General features: G+C 39.5%; 1 long non-coding RNA gene across 1 annotated transcript in view; it reads right to left on the minus strand.

Moving 5' to 3' along the window:
• Positions 1-27,098, minus strand: part of LOC141981363 (uncharacterized) — a 57,132-nt gene that overhangs the window by 14,774 nt on the left and 15,260 nt on the right. The window contains exon 2 of the long non-coding RNA XR_012637747.1: positions 1,905-1,988. This is a non-coding gene — a long non-coding RNA (uncharacterized LOC141981363). The remainder of the gene's footprint in view (positions 1-1,904; positions 1,989-27,098) is intronic.

Genomic DNA, 27,098 nt, shown 5'->3' on the forward strand with positions numbered 1-27,098 from the left:
TCTAATGTGCATAGCTAGATTCAAAGTCTACTTCAGTAAGCAATGATTTTATTACTATTTCTAATCTTAAAAGAAGGGCTCTTATAATATAAATAAAAAAGATGAGGTAATCATAAAATTAATTTATAAAATGCATTATAGAAAAGCTAACAGAACAAATGAAGGGACAGGAACTATTTTTTTAAGTTCTTGGCATAACATATTTTCTCTAGATAACAAAATATACTGTAACAAACACCATTATGGTGAATCCTGAATCATACAATCCCTGTATCACATCACCATTATAATCAATATCCTATAAGAGGGATCAAAAAGTGCCTGTATTCCCAGATGTTTCCTATTTTTGAAACTCTAATGAATATTATACAGAGATGTCACACCATTAGAGTCCAAAAGACAATTAAAAACAACTTTAAATGAATAAAATTTGGTGGTATAATTCATCAGCAGTGGTAAAGTTAAGGCAGCATGAGCATTTTCATTAGAAATCTTGGTTTCTAGGATTTACACTATAATTCAGCTTTTAATACATATAGTGTGTGGTGTGTAAAAAAATACAGAGATGCGCATACACACATAAACTCATATTATATATGTATAAAACAGACCTGTTTCTAAATTGCAGGTCAGCAAAAGTTATAATTCAAAGTACGTCCTGTGCAAATTAAACTTTTTATGTAAGCCCATAATACAAATTAAAGCTTTTTGGTATTTTATTAACATTTATAGTTACTACTGCGTTTTAAAAATTGTTTAAGCAGCCAGTCCTGCAGCCCTCAAGATATAAGCTGTTCCCTTTCACTTTAGTGGGTTGCAGAATCAGCCCTAAATCTGAATTCATTGAATAAACTGAAACAGCTCTGTCTCTATCTTATTTCCTGGTGCCTGTATATGGCAAAAGTCTCCAAAGACTGGATGATTTATATGTCGTGCATTGTGTGCTGTAAAGACACAATGGATTAAGTTAAGGATACATTTTGTAGGCCACATCAATGGACTTTTTTATTATAAATGAAGTGTTTAATTTTTTTTTTTTGCTTACAAATTTCTGTAAATAATTGTAGCAAAAACAGTAAACTTTGATTTTCACTTAACAATTATTTTGCCTCTTAAACATTCTATACACCAGAAGTGCATAATTTTTTGAATTTTTGTTTTATTTTGATTTCTTGTTTTGGTCACAGATTTTAGGGAAAAGGGAATAATATTTTGCCATGTATATTGCACATTCCAGGTGGTGGCTCTCTCCAACTAGCCAAACTAATAAGTGTCTGCCAAAGATTCAAAGCTTAAACATTATAATGCAGGGCAAAAGTAGCAAGCTTTTCCCCCCAGGGACTTGTTTAGCTGTGTAGCATAATGTCAGACTTTTGGTCTTGTTAGTAAGCAGAGTGTGTATGAGTATTCTTGGAGCACAGGAGATATTATACAAGATTCATTAATATAACCTGATTTGCTAGGCTTACCAACAAAACTCTCCCATTTCATCTCATTTTATCATTCTCTTTCCCCTAATCTACAGATTTCACCCACTACACTTAAGGATTTGTTTTCTTTTTTAGATTTGAAAGTGAAAAGCTTTGACTTTAAACAGACAGATTTGAATACTTCTCAACTATATATATTAATAAGAAGTTTAAACATATCTAGGGCCACTTTCTGATCTCAGTTACACTGGTGTAAAAATATAAAAATACAAAGTAACTCCACTCAGTTCAAAATTAGTCCAGATTTACACCAGTGTAACAGATTGAAATATGGCCATTAAGCTATAAAGCTGCCTTACCCTACATTAAAAATCAATTACATGAAGTATTTACTAATTGCTGCAGAAAAAAGAGGCAAATAACAATCTGACAATGCAGCAGTCATTCAGATGATGTACCAGTGCATTCTCTTACCTTAGCTCTTGCCAAATCAAGTTCCTGCATGACCAGGACAAGACCAGCATGCACCCCCTCCAGTTCCTTTTTGGTATCATCCAACTGTAATAAATGAAAGAGCAGTGATATTTAGATGGATGAGTTGTGTGCCAGGAAGAGAAAACTACCAAACAAGGACCTAAAGCGATCCCCTGTCTTCACATGCTTGATTTCATTCCTTAATTAGAGCCATTAATCAATAGGTATGAGATATGAGGCTTTAGAAGGGCTTGGTGACACGACACCTTGCCACCTGTCAAAATTACAGCTTTCTGTTCATGCACCATCCCTCAAATAGTTATTTTCTGCAAGCCTGGCTGCATCCCACAATTCATTATTTACTGTATAGTTTTATCCCAGTGCAATGTCAAAAGATAACCCTTTGATGATAAAGAATGGTTTACATAAAATGGTTAAAATTCACAAAAATACTTCAACACTTCCTACAATAGTTAAAATTTTAAAATATTATATGGTCATTGTACCATAGATGATACATTTTTTCTTAAACCAGATAAGTCTGGTGTGCAAACTTGTTTCTACTCTCTTTTATATTTATTAAAAATTTGCGTTACTTTTCTGTTCTGAACAAAAACTGAGTTTACTATAGTAAAAAAGTAGGTAAAAATAAACCAGTAAGCACGTTTGAACCTACCCATGTAGCTATCTTCACACTTCTAGATGGATCATACTATTTTACATGTTACATATATATCTATATATACATATACACAGGTATAACAGTAAATTAACTATCTAATAAATTAATGTAACAAATTTTAAAATATATAAAACAAATAGGGTGATAAAAAAATAGCTGAACACAATATACCTGCTGTGTATAAATATTTATAATAGATTAATGAAACCTAGATATAGATTCACTATAACATACATATATGTACATATACATATTCACATTAGAAAGTTAACTGATGCTTATGAAAGTGCACATAGCTGGCATTGGAGAATAAAAGCCTTTGCTTATTCACAAAACAAAACAGAACAGACAGTTGCAGTGCAATTTTTCCCATATTTCCCTGCCAATATGATTCAACCTTGGCCTGCAGGGATCACCACCTAACCAGTAGAAGCTGGACTAAGACCAACAGCATGTTTTACGTAGGCCCCTGAGAGCTGTCAGATGGTAACAACATTCAGTCACAACCGACCTGTTCCAGAAACAAACTGGTCAGGTAAAAGACCTTGTATTCCATTACCAATCCTAGCTATGTAATCACCATACCACAGCTGTTTAATATAATTATATGCTGCTCATCACAAACTTAATTATATGTATGCATGTAACTACTTTCCTATTGCTTGATGCCACAAACTGAAACTAAAGTCAAAACTCTCATTTTTTACAGATCACATGTAAAATGCCCTGAAAACTATTTAAAATGCAATTTGCTAATTTGAAAACAGAGATAACGTAGAGTATTCCCTGCAAAGTGGGAAAAGGTCCATGTCACACTGTTAAACTGGGAGCAACATTCAGGAGAATGCCAACCTGCTGCCTGTGTTTTTTTCTTCAGAGCAATGCCCTTTCTTCCTACAAATTCCCTGAAGTGACACACTGAGTTATAGAGCAAATCCTCTGTGCTGTAAATAACAACACAGTGCTGAGAGGAGGGAGGGAGAATTTAAAAAGGTATTTTCATATGTTAGCGATGACAACATACAATTGACTTGTTGCCTATTTTGTTGAACTACTCAGCAGTTATGCTGTCATCAATGACTTATGAAATTAACTTGCTTACTTCTTTGCATGTATGTCCTATTGGAACCCACTGGGTTCGTGAGCAGCCTGTTCACACCAGACTGCAAATATCTAATGCGTACACTGCCATCACTTTAGAAATATGATGGACCTGCAGCAAAAAACAACAGAGATCTGTATAACATAGAAAATTTTGGCTGCTGGCTTGGATAACCCATAATTGTTTTTGAAGAATTTCATTTTCACGGGCATATTTTGAACATAGATACGATTAAATATGTATTTACTCCAAAAATAAACCTTTTAAACCTTCAGAAATCAGCAGTGAGAATTTGCTCTGCAGAAGATTAAGTCCAAAATGTTAGACTTGAGCTGATGGGGTAAGATTAGGTGGGACTGCCCACTTTAAATCAATGGTTATATGTACGTGTACACACAGCAGAGTGCATTGTGCCATCACGCTAGCCACTCTATTGAACAAGCTGCAGATGAGGTCCTGTTATAAACCTGGTCATATAAATACAAGCAATATATGGTAGTGGAAGTATGATGTTAGATCAATTTCAAATATTAGGGATGACTTCATAATTCATGACAAACTTATGCTGGTGAATAAAGATACTGGGTTTTTGTGGGTGAGGGGGAAGAAAAATCCTTGGATCTTTTTGATATTGAGGGGTCAGGGAGAGAGAGATGGATAAATGGGTTGTCTGTATGTCAAGGAGAACAGGAAGACTAAGGGTAGGGATTTAATCAGCATGCAGAGCCCGGGGAGAAAGGGATACTAAATGAAGCTGCAGCTTCCTGAAGGGCAGCTCCAGAGAATAGAGGTAATTGCAAGCTGAAATGAGCAACAGAAACAAAGGCATCTGTGCACAGAGGCTTCTTAAACTGCAGGAGCTCTGAACAGCAGAAATTAGGATCTACCTATGACAGCAGGAGCTGATGCTTGCTGTTCTCCTATATGCATATTCTAATGAGCCAGATCCCAGGAACAGAGAAAGAGTATGGTAGATCTAGAGTTGGAGAAAGAACACCCCCCAGCCATAGTTCTAGCAGACAAACTCATAGCACTTAAGGAGCAGTATCAGAATGTGTGAGACAAACCAGCAGCTGGAGAATCAGGTCAGAGGTAGAGCCAGAGAGATTATGTTGCCCACATAGCTGGAAAGTGTTGCGCTGGGAAACAGAAAAAAGGCCCCAGAATATTGGTGGAGAGATACAATCAGTTTCAAGTTCCTTTCACAGTCAAATAGTAGCAATTTAACAAATAGAGGGAAGTCCAACTGGAGCCACACTCCACCATAAGAGACAAAGCAATTCTCTTCCAGATAGCAGAGAAACTCAGAATTGGCAAGGAAAGGGCAAACATTGTACCTAATACATAGATGCCCAAGTGGGGGAAGCACAGAACATGTGAAAATATATTAAGAGACCAGTACAGCAGGCTTTACATTGGTGTCTGTGGCATCAACTGTTAGACTCTTGTTATTTAAATCCACAGACTTCAGAGGAGCCTACAGACTGCACAAGAAGCTGTCATGATGGTGGACAAGCAGGTGGTGCAGTTAAAGAGGCCATACAAAGTAGCAGAAAGATGGAGCTAAATCCCAGAAACAGCACTCTGTCCCTAAAAGAGCCATTCAGAAGAAGTTTCGGAAGGGAGGATAGAATTTTCCTGCTGGCTCCCTTTAGGATTCTCTCTTGTCCATCTGGAGACCCCGTTAGCGATAAGTTGTGAACTCTCTGCAGCATGGGATTTTTCTTATTACTCTTTTGCTCCCACATTTTCCTTCACCTGTTCTTATTCTCTTGTAACTGGAATTCTTTCTTCCCTCCATGAGCTGGAAGAAAAAAATGAAGTTAGGAAAAAAACAATGTGAAAGTTGAGAAATGAGGCTTGAGCTGCACTTTGCTTGTTGATGAGGAAGCAAAAAACTTTAAAGAAAGTTTGCATACTGGAACTTATACATGACTCACTAATATTTTGCTTCTTCACTGCTAGTAAGAATAACTACACAATGGTGTCCTGTAATTACTTCTCTTGAGTAGGGCAGGAGAAGATTTACTTATGGATTTGAGAGGTCTTCTAAAAGTGGGGGAACGTTGAATGTGACCAGTTTTACAAGTGACAGAGAGTGTTTCACACCTTATTACAGAAAAGGCTTTAGTTGCCAACCAACATCATGGTATATGAGCACATATAACAATCACAATCACACTTACAAAAGAAAGTCTCAAAAACAGCCACAGCCTGCGCCACTCAGGTATTCCAGCAGTAACTCAAGTATGTGACTGATGACACCATAAGATAATTTGGTTCAATTGCTGATCCCCCTGTGGAGATTTCAAATGTAAAAAGAGATTATGGAATCACCAAACAGGAGAGCAAAGTGAACTTTAGCAGACTGGAAACATTGGACCGTGAACCAAAAAAGCAATATTTTAATATAACTCTGACTGCCTAAAGGAAGAGTTGAATAAGACTCTCCCAGCCAGCCAACAAAGCATGTGTCATGGCCCAAAAGCTAGACAGCTGGCTTTTGAGAAAAACTACGTGAATGCTGTCTTCTAGGTTCTTTCGGCATTCATGGATTACATGTGCAATGACTATTATAAATACTCAAACAAGAGGATTAATTTGGAGAGAAATGGAAATAAACAGATTATCATCACCAACAACCATATTAAACCAATAATTAGCATGGGCAAGCGGAAGTTTACATACACGGACAATGAGCAGCACAAAGATATTAGAACCAAACTACATGAGTTTGTGCATAGTTCTCTGTGCGTATAAACATAAAACAGAGAACATTCTGAATGGTCACCTACACACAGTAAAAGTTTAGTTGGCAGACTATATTACTCTTGCTGAAGTGTTGATTTCTTTAGTGGTATGGGATTGTGCATATAGTAGTTCGTCTATGGGAAAGAACAAAGGCCCCTTCAGTGACAGTATACCCCAAGAAGTCAAACCAAAAAAACCATGTGCCACCCCTTTAACCAACACATAGGAGAAAAATATTATTTATGAATTACTTACCATTGGGTCCAAAATCGTCAGACATGTAGTATTTGACATACAATATACAATTCATACCATGACTAAAAGATCACTATGTTTGAGGGACAGTGCATCACACATTTCAAAGGGACTTTTTTCCAATGTTGTCACCATTTGCAGCTAGTTATTAAAAGACCACTCAAAAGTAAGCAATGGAAGGAACAAAACAGAATCTGGGACAAGGGTCGGGCAGAGGGGGATGAAGACAAGCAGGATTGTAAGCGCTTACTGAAAAGGCAGCTAAGAAACCTTTTGTTCTCCTACTTCCAGTTTTTCTTATAACCCTGGTCTATGTGACAGTATTACCTGTCACATAGTCACATACCTTTGTGACTGCAAAGCTACATGGGCTCTTTACATTTTTTGGGTGAACCAAATACGAACAGATGTGATGAACTACTCTAAAAACATGGGGATTGTGCATATATTTCAAAAAGACATTTCCCAAAGATGTCTCCATTCACCACCCCTTAGACCAACCCAAAAGTAAAATTTAGTATGATTAGTATAAATTAATTCCAGTTTGAAACACACACAGTCCATAATAACAAATGCTGTTGCTTACAATGTAACTTAATTTACACCAGGGTTTAGTCCAGACATTGGATTAATGTAAACATCTGTATCCAGAACCTCTTTAGAATCCAAGAGGGCACCCGGTGACTTTGGGGTCATGGAACATGGGATCATAAGTGTTTCAATAATTTAAAAAATAACTGAAATATACATGTCCCCATAAAAGAGGGTAGATTCACTGACTCCAGTCATCAGCTAGTATACATTGACTTCAAAGAAGTTATACCAATTTACAACAGCTGAGAATTTGAGAGTATTGTGTGTATAACTTAATTAATCTCTATTGTTTTTCTAACATCTCATTATGTCTGCCTAGAAATTGGTAGGGAACCCTGGAGCCTCTCTGCCTGCCTCTCTGCCATAAACACTAGTACTCTGCTGAACAAAAAAGTTACCAGGGAGCTGGCAGCAAGGGAGAAGTTAGTGGGTAGTGCAGTATATGTTAAACGCATGGAAGACAAAGGCTCAGAAATTTAATAACCTTAATTGGCACACATATTTTCTGAATTAAATCTCTAAATTTTCTAATTTAATTCTGTATTTTTAAGAAATTCCGTGACACATATTCCATCTTGAAACAGAGGTGCAGTAGGTATGTAAGTGACTTTCACATTCATGAAGCATGCCAGAATAACAGCCCTGGAGTGAGAAGCATTCTGTGCACAGAATAGGTTCAGCATGGATAGTGCGAGATTTACCACATACTTTCTAATCAATCTGCCACAAGCTCACTATGGTGTGAGTAGTACAGTCACCATTCCCATTCAATCCATTTCTTTTTGGTGAGATTGTCAACAAAGGTGCTGAGAGTGTCCCTTGTGGGGGTGATTTTGTTACACGAACACTTGTTCCTTAGCTACAGCTCCGAAACCACCAACTAATTTCATACGGGCTAAAGAGCCATTCAATAGCAAAATGTTCTGGTCACCACACAAATGGGCTAAATTAAAAACTGACAGGCTAGGTGACAAACACTTCTATTCCAATCCTCACCCTGAGCTCTTCACTCATCCTGGCTCATTATGAAATTGGACAAAGTATGTTCTGTAAGACAGCAGCAACTTAATATTTTTAATGACTAATGATTATTTATTAATTGTGCTGTGTCTAAATAATGCTTAAGTTATGGGTTAGGTCAAACGTACTACATAAGACACAGATGATTATAAACAACATTAACTTATATACCTATTCTGAAAAAAGAAAAAACTTGTTTCATTTTAGAGAAAAAAGAATGTGTATCAGGTATTCTTTCAACATGTTGCAATAGTTTTTAATTTTTCTTCTTGCCTTCACAAAACAGGCAAGATCTTTTTAAATGTCTAGGAAAGTACAGTTTTATGCAGTATATAAATGAAAGCCACAGAGTGCCATATTTTCATTAAAATTAATGCATGGTGTTAAGGTATAAGGCTTTTTCATTTTATTGTTTGTGGTTGCCTGACCATGAATTTTTTTTTAAATAATGGTTTTCCAACTTTTATAAATCTCCTTTTTTTACTTAAAGGGATTTTCTTACAGTTAAACATAAATAAAACCAGGTTTTATTTAGGTTAAATGTACAGTGTCATTTTTAAAATGCCTTGGATGTTGCTTTTGATAGTCCTGTGCTACAATCTTTTGTCACTTCCACTTTGTGGTTGAGCCACATTAAAGCTTCAAGGTATTCGTTTTCAAGTTCTGTGAAATCAGAGTTAAGAGTCACAAAGGCATCATGCCAGTGGGCTTCTTCTGCAGTAGGCACATTTTGATTGTCCATTGACGACTGCCCATGCTGCTGAACAATCCTCTTTAGGTAGTCCAGCTGTGTATTTAAATCAACAGAAAAGATGGATATGACAATAAGCAACCACTTCAGTACAGTACAATGAAGGTAACCTCTCTGTCACTCTATAGAGTTCCTTATTATTGAATACATATTTACTTTTACCATAGTCTATTATTCCTCTATTAATTTATAACTGTTATTTACTAAAGAAAGCTTTTCATAGCCAGCCTTTACAAGCACCTTTCATAACTTATTGTAGTATGTCAGAAATAGTTGCATTGGTCGGAATCATTATCTTGTAGGTTAGCAATATTTCACTCTACATTATACAAATAAAATGTTGCCAAAAGACATTTGTCTAAACAGTATAGTTTGAGATTTTCTACACTGTGAAGAACAGTAGTGATAGGATATCTGTTTTCTTTGCAGAATATAATTTCAGACTTTGTTGAAAAGTATTTTTTCATTTTTAATTTCCAATTTCCATCACTCATTGTTGAATGTCATTAAATATGTTCTTCAAATCCCTTTCTATTGTGCAACAAAAGGAATTATTTTCTGTGGCAATCTCCAGTCTGCAAAGGTCATTCACTATCAGGTTTACTGTATACACCTAATTTTATATTGCGTAATAAATCTTCAACTGCCCCTATATGTGACAACTCTGAAGGTTCAATCAGAGGTTGGATGTATCAATGTTTAATATATCTCTCAGTAAAAAATTAGCACATGTCTTCAATGAAAATAAATGTTCTTGGTTTATGTGGTCTGCTTTACAGGACTATTAAAATGATTTTTATTACAGTTTTAGTATTCAGATAGGTATAGTAACAAAGTTAACTGTTAAGCTTAACAAAGCACAATAAGTGATGAGACATGAATACCTTCACAGAGAAAAAATCCAGAATCAACATACCTGTAGAAAGTAAAAGATATAAAAACAAGAAATCTATACAAAACAATCAGTCATTTTAAATATATTTAAGATAAGCACCACCTATGAATCCACACTGGAAAAATTCTTTGGGCAGTATCTTTAAAGGAACAGGTCTTCAAAATATCTTAACTCAGAGACTGCCACAAATGGGTTATTTGACAAATTACTAAATCTTTGCATAATTTACCAGTATGCTCCACTCATGTCTAATAGCTTTCATTGATAGTTTCCCTGATTCAATATTAGATATCTTATTTTCCAAATCATAGAGATTTAAGATGAAACAAATACAATCAAAAAGTAATTTGAGATCATTTGGAACATCATTTAATTTTTACTTTGTCCAGTAAATATTTGACAAATATGTTTTAAAAGCATTTGTATTCAAATATTTTAACTGTGTAACTAAAACCAAAATGTACAAATTTTGTAAAAAGAAAACATTTTTCCTTTATCTGAATGATATTAAACATGGATAAATAGGGAAGTTCATTGATTCTAAATTACTATACTATGCAGATTATTGACAAATGGCTATTAAAAACAAAAAATATTTTTAATTTTGGTACAGTCACTGAAATGGACAATGGGAAGCCGGTATTTTGATGAAATCAGATGACTCTTACGTACAGCCATTCTAGCCAATAAAACTTCTGATGGTTTCACTTGTGCTGCAGTGAATTTACTATAAATCCCACCAGCGTGACAGATTCAATCAGTCCATTTGTTGGAATGACAGGTCATATTTGCAGCAGAATGATCCAGCACCAAATATTTCAAAAATCACCAAAGATATTACAAGTGACAAATAATGGAAAGAGCAAGAAAAGTGTAATCTGAATTTGGTAGTAAACTATAATCTCAGACACTAACAAAAAAAAACCCCAACTCACAGATATCTTACATAAAAACATATGTTAAAATAATGTTATGGTTAAACATACCAAGTGACAAAGGCAAGATATTTTAGAGTATAATTGTTGCAGTCGTATCCACTAATCCTACCCTGTCCTACCCTAAACTTCACAGATCTTTTAAGCAATTTATAATTATTTCCTTGTCTAGTGTGTTTTTTAAACGTTAATTTTCACAATGAATTTCTGATTTTTAATCCTGTTCTCACTTTCTGATTGAGAGCAGCATCAGGGAGGAAGCTCTGTGAAGATATCTGGGGCAGAAGACAACAGTAGTTCCTGACAAACTGGGTTACAGCAATTGTATGACAGGTTAGGAGGTTCAGTAATGTAAGGTGCTGAGCACGCTGGCCCAATACTGCACAGGAGTTAAGTGTGTGCTTGACTATAAGTATGTGAGTAGTCCTATTGCCTTCCTGGGAACTATTTGTATGTTTAAAGTGAAGCAGAGGCTCAAGTGCTTATCTAAATAAGGCCAGAGTCCTCAGCCCTTTTCAGGATCAAGCCCCTAGGGTGGCTAAATATGGTTTATGGGGCTTATGTTTATGCACTGATGTCTCAACATTTCAGCACTTGTTTACAAAACAAACACTGAAAGAAAAAAATGAAATTTAACAAAACATTTAAAGGTGGTTATCAGTCATTAATAAAGACGTTTCAAAATGTGCCTTGTAACATTCTCAAATTCTGAGGATTAAAAAATATAGTTTTATCATTTATATGGACATTGCCTCAAGCTAGATAAAAACTCAATGGTACTTCTTCCATTTTCCCACTAGGACAGTTTTTCCTTTTTGGAAGGGCATAAAAAAGGAAATGTTTGTAAGTGGATTGATTTGTTTAAATCAGTTGCTCAAATTGGGTGCCAGATCTACACAAATAACAAAAACTTATTTTTTTAAAACTAGCTAACTACTAAACTATGCTAACTAAACAGAACTACAGTGGATACTATTTACTCACCTGACCAAAGACTTGCATAAGGAAGGAAAGGGAGCTCCAACAACTGTCATGGGCAGTAGGAAGGAACTGGGGGGGGGGCGGGGGAAGGGGCACCTCAGCCCTGTATGCCTGTGTGAGACAGGAGAGGGTGCTCATGCGGCCCCCATGGGAACCACTAAGGGAAAATTTTTCCAATAAACTGTACACTGGAATGAACAAATACCTACAGCGGAATGGAGACGTGTAATCGCTCAAAGAACTGAGGTTCCTTATTTGCTGCCCTTCTCTAACCCTTCCACCTGTCCAAACAACTCCCTGCCATCCTAGTTTACCGATCCACAAGAACAAGTGCAGAGTCCTGCACTTAGGACGGAAGAATCCCATGCACTGCTACAGATTAGGGACCGAATGGCTAGGCAGCGGTTCTGCAGAAAAGGACCTAGGAGTTACAGTGGATGAGACGCTGGATATGAGTCAACAGTGTGCCCTTGTTGCCAAGAAGGCTAATGGCATTTGGGGCTGTATAAGTAGGGGCATTGCCAGCAGATCGAGGGACGTGATCGTTTCCCTCTATTCAACATTGGTGAGGCCTCATCTGGAGTACTGTGTCCAGTTTTGGGCCCCACACTACAAGGAGGATATGGAAAAATTGGAAAGAGTCTAGCGGAGGACAACAAAAATTATTCGGGGGCTGGAGCACATGAGTTATGAGGAGAGGCTGAGGGAACTGGGATTGTTTAGTCTGCAGAAGAGAAGAATGAGGGGGGATTTGATTTGCTTTCAACTACCTGAAAGGGGGTTCCAAAGAGGATGGATCTAGACTGTTCTCAGTGGTACCAGATGACAGAACAAGGAGTAATGGTCTCAAGTTGCAGTGGGGGAGGTTTAGGTTGGCTATTAGGAAAAACTTTTTCACTAGGAGGGTAGTGAAGCACTGGAATGCGTTACTAGGGAGGTGGTGAAATCTCCTTCCTTTGAGGTCTTTAAGGCCCGGCTTGACAAAGCCCTGGCTGGGATGATTTAGTTGGGGATTGGTCCTGTGCTTTGAGCAGGGGGTTGAACTAGATGACTTCCTGAGGTCCCTTCTAACCCTGATATTCTATGATCTCCCATGACCCCACTCTCACATCCTCCCTTCCCCTTCTCCACAACCTCTCACTCTTGTCAGGTTCTTTCCCCTCACAATACAATATATCTTAAACTCCCCCACTTGATTCCACTTGCCTCTAGAACTACCCTTCTCCCCTTCACCTCAAAACTCATTGAACACACTGTCTACAGTGGATTCTCCTTCTGTCCAGATAAGCGTGATCTGTCTTTCTGACATCTCCTCATATATATCTGGTCACCAACTTAAGCTCAGATAGCCAAAATGGAGCTCTTAATCTTTTTCTCCAAGCATTCCCACTCCATCCTCACTCCCCCTGGACAACGCCATCATTTTCTCTGTCATTCAGGCTCATAACCTAAGAGCTTGCCTTTGACATAGCCCTCTCTCTAGACCCACACATCCAGGACATGTTTAAATCTTGCTGTTTCTTCCTGCACATCTCCAAGATCCAACTTTTCCTGTGCATCCATACAACCATGCTACAAGGACCCTAGACTCTTTATCCACTCCCAGATGCATCTCTTTTTCCTAGAACCTCTCTGTTATTCTCTTTCTTCTTACATCCTCCCTCAGTCATCTCTGTCCTAAAATCTCTCCCCATCATCTTGACAGTCCACAACCATCCCCTGAACAACAATCTTTTCTCCGGTTTCAGAGTAACAGCCGTGTTAGTCTGTATTCGCAAAAAGAAAAGGAGTACTTGTGGCACCTTAGAGACTAACCAATATATTTGAGCATAAGCTTTCGTGAGCTACAGCTCACTTCATCCGATGAAGTGAGCTGTAGCTCACGAAAGCTTATGCTCAAATAAATTAGTTAGTCTCTAAGGTGCCACAAGTACTTCTAATCTTTTCTCCCTTCCTCTCTCCCCCTTTAACTTCTGTACTTGAGACTCCTCCTAAGTCACCTCTCACTTCATCCAGCTGCCCCCTATTACATACCACCTCACACCTCGCACTGCAGCAATAAGAGAAGTCCTGTGTTTCCTACTCTGGGTCATTGGGCTGGCTGACCCATCTCCTCCCTGTGTCCTATATTATAGCTGTCTGGGTACCACACTCATAGAGGCAGTAAGGGATGGAAGAAAGGCAACTAGTATGGCCACAGTTGCAGGACTTCATAAAATAAAAATTAAAACATTTCCTGTCTCCTAAAATGGGGGACATATGGGCAGGACTACTGGCAGGTCTGTTAATACAAATTTTAGTTTATTTCATTCTATAAATAGGAACAAAGTGAATGATCACAACTCACTAATTTTTAAATGTAATTTATTGCTATGCTGGAAGGTGTTAGTGGTTACTCTCAAGTATGTCTTTGATCTGTAGGCAATCACAGACCTTGTTAAACTTGATGCCCATGCTAGCCACCCTTCAATCAGCCTATTAGGAGGGGCAATTAAGCTGGAGGCAATGGAAACTACCACCCATGGTACTAGGCCACATGAAAAGCCATTTAGCAGCTAAGACATGTGGGGCAAGGGGCTTCCATGGGTATTGATTGACAACACAGGAATTGGGGCATTAATGGTTGCAGATGATATATTCATAAGAAAGCAACCAGAAAGAAAGTGAGAAGAAAGCCAGAGAAGCAGTTGTGAGCATGGCTCTGGGAAGAAGCACAGACAGAGTTCCTTGGAGCACAAGACAGACCGGAAAGGCAGGTTTTGAAATTGCTATTATTTGTTGCTACTGTGTTTATTTGTACATTTTATGCAAAGAAACAGGACAATCAAAGAAATACTTGACCCTCATCATTAATTTCTCCTCCTAATGGAGGCAACTCACTAAGGCACCAAATACTGACTAACCACTTGGGTCAAGGAGCAACATTTTTTAATTATTTATTTAGTTAAGATATCAGGTCCTTGGTATATTTTTGATACTTTCTATCTACATAAAACAATTAATCATGGCTCTAATTTTAACTCACTTTCCCATATGAAAGAACGTACATTGATAATACTTCCAGAATTATTTCTGTAAATTGAGGAACACATTTCTCCATAGTTAAGGTGGAAGTAAACTTTATTTTACAAAACCAATTTTCACATAAAACAACCTGAGCCTTTGAAGGGAAAATTAAGAAATTAATATGGGTCATCTTATTACAAGAGAGAATTGTTTTGGAAAGTTTTAGAAAAACTAAATGTTATTTTAGAAGACATTAAAAAAAATGATCTGTTCACTTATGACATATTTTCTCATTACTTTTTGGCTTGTCATAAACAACCAACTAGTATCACCCAAATATTTCAAACTTGATTTATTTTGCTGGGATTATAAATAGAAGTGCCTTTCCCTATTTTTGAGGTTTCAGGCATTGCAATTAGTTAGGTATTAAAAGTGGTTTTCACATAAAACAACAAAGCATGATGCCCTACATGGGGAAAAAGCATACATATAAGTGAGTAATTCATCTGTATATATCACACTCAATTTGGGATGCCAGTAATCAAGGCATTGTGGTTTAATATAGGAAGAGAGTATGGAAAGTTTTTCACCTTTGGACACACAAAGCTTTGGCTGCATGTTTCCCAAGGTCTCAAATTTTGCACTAAATTAATAAATCTAACCCTTCCACGGGAAGTTTAACCCTATGGGTAATACATGTCTGCATATTTTATAATTATGTCATACATCCAGCATCCTAAGGCTGCAGGATTCCAAAGTATTTCACCTCAGATGGAATTCTCAGGCAAAAATCTCCATTTACTTGTAGTTAAGGCTGGAGAGCCACGAGTCTTCATAGTTAATGTTCAAACTAGTTCCAGTTACTTGTTACAAGCAGGACATTAACTTTCTTAAAGCAAATGAAAATCACATTAATAAACCTGAAATTTCATATGCCACATATTAGCTCTGTTTTTATTCTGTTGTTGCTACTGTTGAAAGCTTGGGGCAAACTGGTTGTGGTGTTTTGAAGATAATGGGGGTTACAAAATTTACCAGTCATTAGTTTTTCAAACTTTTCCTAATGCTTTTTGACTCATCATATCATCACAATAGCTTAACTTAGAATCTCCATTTTGTTTTGCTCTTTTAGTGATTAGCAGTGCTTTCAACTAATTTTGGAGGGATTGGGTGTTGCATTATTTAGATATCTGCTGCTTTTTTCCTGTACAGTCTATTAGCATTTAAAATACATGTATAACATTGATATAGAGCGCACACATCAAACAGAAACTGGGCTTCGAAGTCCTTGTCTACACACAAACTTTCATCAGTTTAATTAAACAAGTGCAAAGGGCTAGATGGACACTCTAATTTGTTTAAGAGTGGTTTATTTCAGTTTAAACCCATTCCTAATTGACCTCAGCTAAATCAAAATAAACCATTCTTAGACTAATTTTTAAAAGTATCCACACAACTTTTTCCACTGCTTTAACTAACTTGATTTAAAATCTCACTTTAAAGTTAGCCAATGCAACTCTGCATGTAGACAAACCCAAGGCCAGGAAAGGAAAAGTTAGAAGCTGAGCTCCTGTAGAACACTTGAACTCTAGAAGAAAGACTCAGAGAGAAGTCCACGCCTCGCACATTTAGAAGTTCTGCTATCAATGGCTCCCCAGGTTCCTCCTGCAAGGTTTAGGAGCTCAGCTGAGGGAATGAGGCAGAGAGGGAAGACTGTTCAGGAAGGTCTCAGAGGAAGTTTCATCAATACAGAGTCTAGATGCACTTCAGGAATAGAGGTTCCCAGTCATCTGGTCTTACATAGCTCAGGAACTCTGGAAGAGGAGGAGGGAAGAAGTCACTCATCTGCTGAGCTCTTGTGCCTTACAGCAGAAAAGAGAGGAGGGACAGTGTCAGGTTATTTGACGGATTTTTTAAAAAACCTGTAGAAATTCCCAGGCAAAACATTTAGTTCAGCTATATTTAAGGTTAAACCAAAACTCCTGTAAGGCAACATTTGTTTTCCACAAATTTTAGAAATTCATAATTCATTTTTCACTTTAAACATATTCCCAAATGCTTAAAGCTCGGAAAGTATGCAGATACTCAGCTAAGGTCACTCAAACACCCTATCTCTGCCCTTTATATGTCACACAGAGAACAACTAGAAACTCTGAAACAACTTTATCCATCCATACAAATTCAACACACCAGTGTCCACAAAATATACAGAATATCTTATTTTTAATGGTGTCTTCTGACTTTTTTTTAGAACTGCCCACCAGCTTGGTGGCTGAGGCCAGGAAGCAGAATGGGGCTGGTGATTGCAAAAGATAAACATATCTTAATAAGAACATAAGAATGCCGTACTGGATCAGACCAAAAATCCATCTAGCCCAATATCCTGTCTTCCGACAGTGGCCAATGCCAAGTGCTCCAGAGGGAATTAACAGAAAAGGTAATCATGAAGTGATCCATCCCCTGTCGCCCATTCCCAACTTCTGGCAAACATATCCCATGTTAATGATACCTCTCACATAGTGTGTAATTAGATTTAATTTTCTGGAGTTGGGTGCAGAATTTTGCCCTTGGGAGCTAATCCTTCTTGTAGAGGAGGCATAACCAAGTGGTCCCTCTCATCAGAATTGGATAGGAAACCCAGGACTTCTCTCGATAACACTGAACCACCCCAGCTCACTTCTTCTTTTTTGTTGGTGGTGTTGTCATCATCCTGGAGAAAGCTGTAACTAGAAAAAAGTCAGTCATGCTTTTGGCCATGGAAGAAAGTACACAATTGTAGATATGGCCTATTAATTTCTTCATTTGGAAGCAGAATTCAGTTTCTTTGCTGGGTTCTGGATGCAGATAGGCGAGCGACTCACAGCCAACACTCCACTCGAAGACTATAGACTGTGGACTCCACTCTCCTGGATTTTTTTTCCTTTGCTCTCTTAACCAGCTGCTATGATATTTATTTTCTCTTTATGTCTAATGCTTGAATACACAGAACATTTTTTTAAAATACATGCCCATGAACAGAGAAGATTAGAAACTCACATCCAGATTGAAGATCTGGTATCTCCTTCTTGTTGATGAAAGCCTTTGCTGGAGTGTTGTAAGACATCACTGATGCATCTTGGCTGATCAGGACTGGAGTTATAGCTCTTACAGCCTAATTACTCTGACACCACGTTGGAGGTCTGTTCTTCCATTATCCTTGGATGAAATTGGTCCCTGAATGAAGTTCCCTGCTCTTGAAGCTGATGTAAGTTATCTCTACCGATAGTCTCTGATTGCAACATACTGTGGCCTTCCAAGTACCCCCTACCAATGGGACAGGGGAGGACAGGAATGATGTGTCCTACAAGCTCAAGAAATTAAGAAAATTATGAGAGGAAAAAATATGTAGTCTCTCACTCACAACAGTAAGTTGTTCCTAGAGAACTTCAATTTTATCCAAGGCATCAGACCCTTGACAGATGTGACAGGAGAATGAACAACATTGTGCCTTCTGACCAATGGCTTCTGAATCCTTTCCTCTGATAGAAACAAACTCCTATGGAGGTTGGTATCTATGAGTATTCCAAGAATTTGGATTTTGGTAATATTTGGACTGGTGATATTAACAAAACATGATGTTCCAGAAAATAATCTGGACTGTGTGTGGGGGGCGGGGGGAAGGTTTGTAGACTTTTTCCAGGAACAGTGTTCTGATTAGCAGGTCATTTTAGCATGTATACACTGGAACCATTTTCTTCTTGAAGAAAAAACCCTTAGAAGTTGGCCAAAGAGTACAGGGATATATTGGTAACATCTATTGTATGTGATGCTGATATTTCTTCTGGGTGGGTCTCATACTAATGGGTAGATAAGTTTTCTTCAGACCAATTAATGATGGAAATTGATGCTATGGTGCAACATAGTGTCTCCATCTGAAATGTGGCTTTTGGAGAATATCCATTCAAGAACTTCCAGTTGGGCCTTCCTTTGTCTTTGGAACATGGGTGCTAGGAAGAAGATGAAGTAGAAGTGTAAGCCTTCTGGTTCACTGGAAACTCATTTACCCCATTTTAAAGCAGACAATATATTGCAATCTTCACAGAGGGGGATGTTAAACTTGGTTTGAAGTTGCTTTTAATTCTAAGGTTTAAGCCAGACTAGTTATCTCTGCCAAAGATTCATTTTTCTGATGCAATACTGATTCAGCACTTCAGATTTTCTGCCACTTGCCTTCTATTTGGGAAATGACTTCATACAGGATCAGCCTTGAGTCATGCTTACTTGAAAAATGTAGTCAGTTTTCCTGCAGTACCTCCTCTGACATTTTCTTTTTCAGGAGCTTATCTGGAGGAATATACAGTCTCCATAATATTCATGAGAATGGTTTATATTACTCCTCAAAAAAACTGGGTCGGTCACATGGCAAACATTTTGTCTCACAGGAAGGATCCTGTAGTGAACTGGGCAGTGTTACACAAGTGCATGGGTACCACATTTTGATTCTCTTAGTGAGTCAGGCAGTGCTACATAATAGCCACTTGGTGAGGCCTTTGGTCTCACTGAAGCCTTCAGTGAGCCAGCAGTTCTACATAGGAGCTGCATGGCACAAGCCATTTTGTGTCACTGAATCCCAAGGCAAGCTTCCATTAGGGCTGACTCACACCTTGTTAAAGCAGGCAGAGTTAATTAGTCAAAAAAAGTGGTGGTCCAAGAGGCCCTTTCCCACCATGCCTGGGCTGCTCTACTTCTCAGACCTCCAAGTCTGGCTGTGTGGGGCATGGTTGACCTGCAGTGAGCAGGGTACCATTAGCCTGGCAGCTGTGACATGGCTAATTGCAGCACAAGCAGGCTCAGTTAGCCCAGGCATTTGTGTGTCCCTTTCTGCCAACTTCTCTATTCCCCTGAGTGCCTGAGAGGAGGTCTTCCCAGGCACTATCAGAAGGGTGTTTCCAGCAATTCTGCTGCAGAGGCCCCTGGAGGCTAAATAACAGCCCAGTAACACCTAGAATTCTTTTTGGTTGTTTTGTTTTGTTTTCTTGCTGCTCTGAGCAGCAAGTCTGGTAAGGCTTCCCACAGCTGCTGAAGGCAGTTCAAACTGGCTAGATGACTGAGTCTTCAGGGATATGGCCATACTCAGCCTGCTTGATTGACAGTTCTGGTTACTGCCCCAAAGAAGCTTCAAGATAGAGTAAGACCCACGCTAATGGATCTGCGGATTTTCCCTGCAAAGAAGAAAGTTTAGTGTCAGGACAGAAGAACTGAACATAATAATGAAAAAACTGTATGTATCAAGCAAGTTATAAAAATTTGTGCTCTTTGTTTCACATTTTAACAGTCTGTACATAAGCAGTCTTTTGCAAATTTAAGATATCATTAGCCTACTACTGTGGATTTCTTAAAGTTCAAATGAAAAAAGAAGCAGAACAGAAGACAGGAAATCAGTGGTGGCTAGTCATTGTACCAAAAGGGTGGCTTTTCAAAATTTAAGATGTCCCCTACCATATTTATGTTATGAATTTATTTATATTTATTACATCCAAAAAACTAATGTTTAAACAACATTAAAGTTATAAAGTCAACCACTCAGAAGTCTAGAGATGCTAGAATGCAACCTTAATTCGCCCCGCTTGTGCACATGCATTATGAGACAGTCTTTAACTACATAACCCATACTGTTTTTTCCATAGGACTCTAGCCTCTTTCAGTGCACAAGTTGGGCAGCACTCTTTGAATCGGAAGCTATTCAATATATCTTTTCATCTTCATCATTCACTATGTGGCCCCAGGCCTTATTTACTGCACATCATCCAAACGTTACACTGAATACGATATTATTAATTTTCTCTCAGGCTTTTCTGTGGTGCTCTGACTGCAATATATGCGTGTGCTTCATAAAATTTAATGAATTTATTTTCATAACACCACTATAAGTTGAGGTGATGCTTCACTTTTCAAGATTAATATTCTTTCAGCGCGGGAGAGGGGGGTATATAACTTCTTAACTTTTTTTTAAAAAAAAAAAAGAAAACTGAAAAAGATAAATTGTATCATGTGTAACCATATTGATACAAATATGGATCATTGGCAGGGTTGGGATCTTTAGATCCACAGCAGAGATCTTACTGAATAACTTGTAGCAATAGTAGGCTCTATCCTTTATGTGGACCAGCCATTGGAGGGGAATAGGGTGACCAGACAGCAAGTGTGAAAAATTGGGACAGGAGGTGGGGGGTAATAAGACAAAGCCCCAAATATCGGGACAGTCCCTATAAAATCGGGACATCTGGTCACCCTAGAGGGGAAAGATATGCACCACTGTTTGCTGACAGAAGAGGAATACTGAGACCCAGGATTTCTGGGTTCAGTTCCAGGTTCTGCATGGGAATATCTCCAGTGGTTATAAATAAGGCTCCGTGTTGGTCACAGAGGTCACAGATTCCATGACTTTCCGTGACCTCTATGACTTCTGCAGCGACCCATGAGACTGGCCATGGGATCCACCTGAGCAGCTCCGGCAGCCCCTGGCCAGGCGCAGCAACAGCTACTGGGGCAGTCTCAGGCCCCCCACCCTCCAGCAGCAGGAGTTTGGGTGTGGGGGGGCCCAGGGCTGGTGGTTGGGGTGGGGGCGGTGCTTACCTGGGAGGGGCTCCCCAGAATGGGGACAGGAACTCCACTCGCTCAGATCCTAGTTCCACATGCTGCCTCTGCCGCAGGCACCATCCCCGCAGCTCCCATTAGCCACAGTTCCCAGCCAATGGGAGCTACAGAACCAGGGTTTGGGGTGGAGCTGAGGCAGCAGGTGGAGCTAGGAGCTGGGGTCACTGCTTCCCAGAGCCGGGTAAGGAGCATGCCCCAGCCCCCAGCCCCCAAACCCCCGCAGCGCCCCTCGGGCTGTAACTCCCCCACCCCCCAATACCCACACCACCCCCCAGGGCCGCATCCTTCTCCACAGCACTTGCAGCACCCCTAGGGCCATTTTCCACCCCAGCACCCAGGGTGCCCCCAGGGCCACTCTCCCGAGTCACCCCCACCCCCAAATTTTAGTCAGGGGTTTTTAGTAAAAGTCATGGACAGGTCATGGGCCATGTTTTTTTTTTTACTGCCCGTGACCTGTCCATGACTTTTACTACAAATACCCATGACTAAAATGTAGCCCAAGTTATAAACTCTTCTCTGCCCCTGTCCCCACACAGTTTCTCTCTGACCCCACCTGTTCCTGTCATCCCTATCCCACTGGCTCCTGACAGTGTCATTTCTTTTATTCCTATCCCTCCTCTCAGAGTGCCTGTCCTGTCCTCCTTTTATGCTCCTATCTCTTCCTCCTTTCCCCCAGCTCCTGCTCCTCTCCTCCACCAAATCCTGTCCACCTACAGTCCTCTCTCACCTTTCCCTCTGCTCCTCACCTACTCATTCAAGTCAGGTTTCTCCCTCCTTCTCTATGTTTCTTGGGCTCCAGATGACAGACATTAAGAACAGAGAAGAGGCTGTCTCCCTTCTCTCAGCACTGATGCCTGGTACCACAGCCCCCAGCTGCACAATTGCAGGGAAAGTCTTGCTCAGCCCCATGATGTGGCATTCCCAGTTCTGCTGTGGAGGTGACACATATTCAGTCTGGCTGGCACGTAGAAGCTGTGAAGGGATGAAGCATGCTCAGTGCAGATGTAATCTTCAGACAATGTAACTGCCACACTCAAACAAGCCTCAAACTGAGCATATGTAAACAGATATCGGAGACTTTCAGGGGCCTAAGCCTTGGCCAAAACTGGGGCATATTTTCACCTGGACAGCAGAAGGACACATCCTTCACACTAGAGGAATCCCCCTGCTAAATTTCTAGTGCCTGGTCCAAAACATGGAGACTCTAGACTTCCTTAATCAAATGTTTTTTAAATGACAAAAATTACATATTTTTCCCTAATCATGTTCTGGGAAATAGCTGACCTTTTTAGCTGGGGGGCGGGGAACAGTCAATTTGATACAAATACCAAGCATGGAAAATTTCAGCCCAAACAGTTGACGTCTGGTATTTATAAACAACTGATATCAGACTCTGATAGATAAGGTTGCCTAACGCTTATTATTATAAGCACAGCTCCCTGTTCTACCGAGAACAAAAGAAATATCAAACATTTTAAAAGTCATCTATTTCTCTAGGCACTTTTGATGAAAAATTAGAAATAAAAATCTAATTAAAATCAGCAGCTAATTCACAACAACCACATACCAAAAAATAAATGGTACCCTTCATCAACCACAGGGCCTGGAACAGCTACAAAGGAGTAGATTTCAAAGCTAATGGCTCTTCATGGAAAACACCCTATTGCCAGCATTCCCATCAACTGAGGAGAGTTCTGCTTATTTCAGTTGTGGCAGTACAACCTGGGGAAAGAGGTAGTCTTCTCAAACAGGAAGAGCCCAGGCCATTTAGGCAAAACACACCACCTTAAATTCCAACATGAAAATTGTATAATTAAAAGCAGCTAAAATACTGACTAAAACATGACTTCATAAATTGCTTGTAGGTTTCCCCCGTTATTGCAACTGTTCATCTTGTCACTGTAACCAAAAGGTAGAGGTTTTGTGCCAGGTACACACTGATAAGGATACAGTTTTACAGTAAGCATAATTTTCAACACTTGCTAGCTCTTTGAAAATTGAATGAAGAACAATAATTGTACAGAAACACCCTGAGCTTTGTGTGTAAATTGCTAGCAGATACAGTAAATTATGATGAAAAGTATATAACTAAGTTTAGAGAGTTATCGTGCTACTTTATGTGCTAGAAACCAATTTTAAAGCATACACTAGGAATTTTAATGTAATTAGACATGAACTGGTTAAAAATACACACTAGACATAAATGTCCCCCATTCTCTAAAAAGGAATGGACACAGCAGCCTAACACTTTATGGTCTGAACATCTCATTCCTCTTGCAGTGGCACAATATAAACCTTTTAGTAATATGTAAAGGGAAAGAGGTTCACCTACTTAAAGGTGACCTGCTGAGATGCTTAAAAAAATAAACAAGCTGCAGTAATATATAATGAACACCACAAACCATCAGGATACTGGCTGCCTTAAATTCCAGTGGGGCAGACACAAAACTGGCTTCATAATCAGGGAGCAGTAGAATCCCAAACAGCCCCCAACCTGCTGTGTCCAGGAACAGCAGCAAAAATCTGTCCTACAGGATTTAAAATGTTTAAAATCTTGTACTAGGGTAGGCGTTGTCACAGACATGCATCGATTTCACATACAAGAGACATCCATGGGACAAAACCATTAAAAATTAAAAGTCCCATCGGTGGTGCTGCTCAGCTAAGGCAGGCTAGTGCCTACCTTTTCCAACACCGCACTGCACCCCGGAAGCAGGCAGCAGGGGGTCTGAATTCTAGGCAGGGGGGCCACAGAGCTCCGTGCACTGCCCCCGCCCTGAGCACCGGCTCTGCACTCCCATTTGCCAGAAACCGGCCAATGGGAGCTGTGGGGGGCGGTGCTTGAATGTCTTTGCCTAGGAGCCAGACCTGTTACTGGCTGCTTCCAGGGTGCAGCGCGGTCTGTGGTGCCAGGACAGGCAGGAAGCCTGTCACTGTGCCGCTGACCGGGAGCCGCCGGAGGTAAGTCCATGCCCCAATCCCATGCCCCAGCCCTGAGCCCCCCACAAACCTGGAACCCCTTCCTGCACCACAAACCCCTCATCCCTGCCCCACCCCTGAGCCTGGACTCCCAGCCCAGATCCCTGACCCCCTCCCGCATCCCAACCCTCTGCCCCAGCCCACAGCCCCCTCCCACACTCTGAACCCCTCATTCCCGGGCCCACCCCACAGCCCTCACCCCTGCACCCCTACCCTCTGCCCCAGCCCTGAGCCCCTCCCACACCCCAAAAACCTTAATCCCCAGCTCCATTGGGTTGCAGGCATCAACAATTTTCTTCAACTGGGTCCCCAGAAAAAAACTTTGAAAACCACTGGTCTATAATAGGTACAGTGATGTACTTAGGAAACCACTTGAAAGATGATAGGTCATTTTGACATACTCAAAAAACAACTCAAGACAACTACAAGAGAAACAAATACAAATATAAAATTCACCACACAAAAGTTAGAGTAATAGCAATAATCTTACTAAAAACTTTAAAATGGAGGTCATTTAAAGCTAATGCTGAACCTCGGGATGGGCACTCCATTCTTAACTCATTCGACTCATTGATTTGTGCTAAGATATTTTTCAGCATCTATTTCTTTGCACCATAAGTAAAAGTACACTTTATAATTTATTTTTAGTTAATGCAACAAAATGTGAATAAGAATTTAAGAAAGCACTGTTAAGCATTCAAATTAACAAAAGAAGTTAAGATTGAGTGTGGAACCTTCATTTTGCTTCCTCAAAGTACAGGAAGGATGAGCACATGGAAATTGGGGGAGGGTCGTTATAATGGAAAGTTTGTTGCACCCTTATCTTTAGCCATCACTACAAGCATGACCATAGCAAATCTAATAACAAAAGCATCATTATGAGGTTAAATTCTGCACAGGAGCAAATACAATGGCTAATTTCATAAGCATCTTTTAACAAGAAAAAATATACAATTATACCTATGGTATTTCATGCTAAAATAATAGTAAGTATCATCCATCCATTGTTGATTTTGGAGAGTAAGGAGGAAACAAGGGCATGATTATTGTCTTTCAAATATTGTATAAGGAATGAACAGCATCACCAATACTTTTAGACAAATACAATGGGTGAAATCCTGGCCCTACTCAACTGCAAAACTTCCTTTCACTTTGGTGGGGCAGGATTTCACACAATGTGATTTATGTTGCTATCAAGACACTTACATATTGTTCATTATTGTGGTTTCTAGGCACCTTATAAATTCTAAAGTGAACACAGTACAAGTTCTCTATATTTTTCTCAACACGCTTCATTCAGTGCAGGTGTTTGTGTTGTTAGTAGGGGAAGGCTAGGTCAAAGAAACCATAGAAATGGAGGGCTGGAGGTGACTTCAAGAGGCCGTCTACTCCATTGCCATGCATTGAGGCTGGATTAAGTATGTCTGCAATGAGTTTCACACTTCAGTTAGAAAGCAGAGACATGCATGTGGTCCTAATATCTTCTGAGTGAGCTTTACTGTGGTGGGCCACTTGCCGAGACAGTTCTGTCTCCTGGATCCATGAGTTACACTCAAGGTTGATAGTTCCATTGTTCTCGTGGAACTTAGTTGTTATGGAACTCAGAAACTTGGAGTGATGCAATGTCCTTCTGGTAATTTGGCCTAATCCAATAGAAGACTTTAAACATAAGAGTCAAAACCCTAAAACATGATTCTGTATTCAATGGGAAACCCATCCAGAGCATGACAGAAACATATTCCCATATTCACCATGTGCTCTAGCTTGTGAGGATGAAAAAGTGGCTGCTGAATTTTGAACCAACTGGAGTTTGATGGGTTTTTTTACTAAATTAGATATTTAATTTCTAAATTCAGTATATTTCACAAATCAAGCCTGGAATGCTGGAGGGGCTTGTATCACTGGGTCTAAGTCAGAATCCAATAGAACGAGGATCAGTCTTCTGGCCAGGCAAAGGTGGAAAAGAGTGTTTGTCACAACAGTATCCAGTAATGGAGACAAGGAATGCAGAAGGATCCCTAAACTGTGGTCATCTTGATTATTTTAGGGTGGATTCCCTCACTGAGGGTGAAATTAGGGCAATGCAAAGATCTTTTTAGGGCTTTCCTCTCCCAAACAGTATCACCTTCATCTTGTCCAGATTTAGCTTCAGTCAGCTGTTTTTCATCTGGGTGCTGATGTCTTCCAGGCATTGAGAGTGCTAGGAAACACAGCCGTCCATGTTAGATGTAAAGGAGATTTAGAGCTGAAGGTCATCCATGAATTGCAGGAATTTAAATCCATCTTTTGTCTCACAATCTCCCCTAAAAGTCCATCAGGTGAGAGTTTTAAGGTGAAGGAGGAAATTCTGGGTGAAATCCTGGCCCCCTTGAAATTAATGGCAAAATTCTCATTGATTTTAATGGGGCCAAGATTTCACTGACTGGGTATAGTCTGAGAAGAAAAACTGGAATCTTTTCCTCATGTTCCTGGTAACACATTACTATGTCTGTAAAGCAGAACAGCAGAATTCCAGGCTGAAAATTGCTTTAAAGGCTTTCCAGATCCAGTTTCCAGTTTTGCTTTTTATTTGCTACATCCACTTCCCAAAACACATACTGTATGATT

This window comes from Natator depressus, chromosome 2 (assembly GCF_965152275.1).
Source record: "Natator depressus isolate rNatDep1 chromosome 2, rNatDep2.hap1, whole genome shotgun sequence".
Taxonomy (NCBI): Eukaryota; Metazoa; Chordata; order Testudines; family Cheloniidae; genus Natator; species Natator depressus.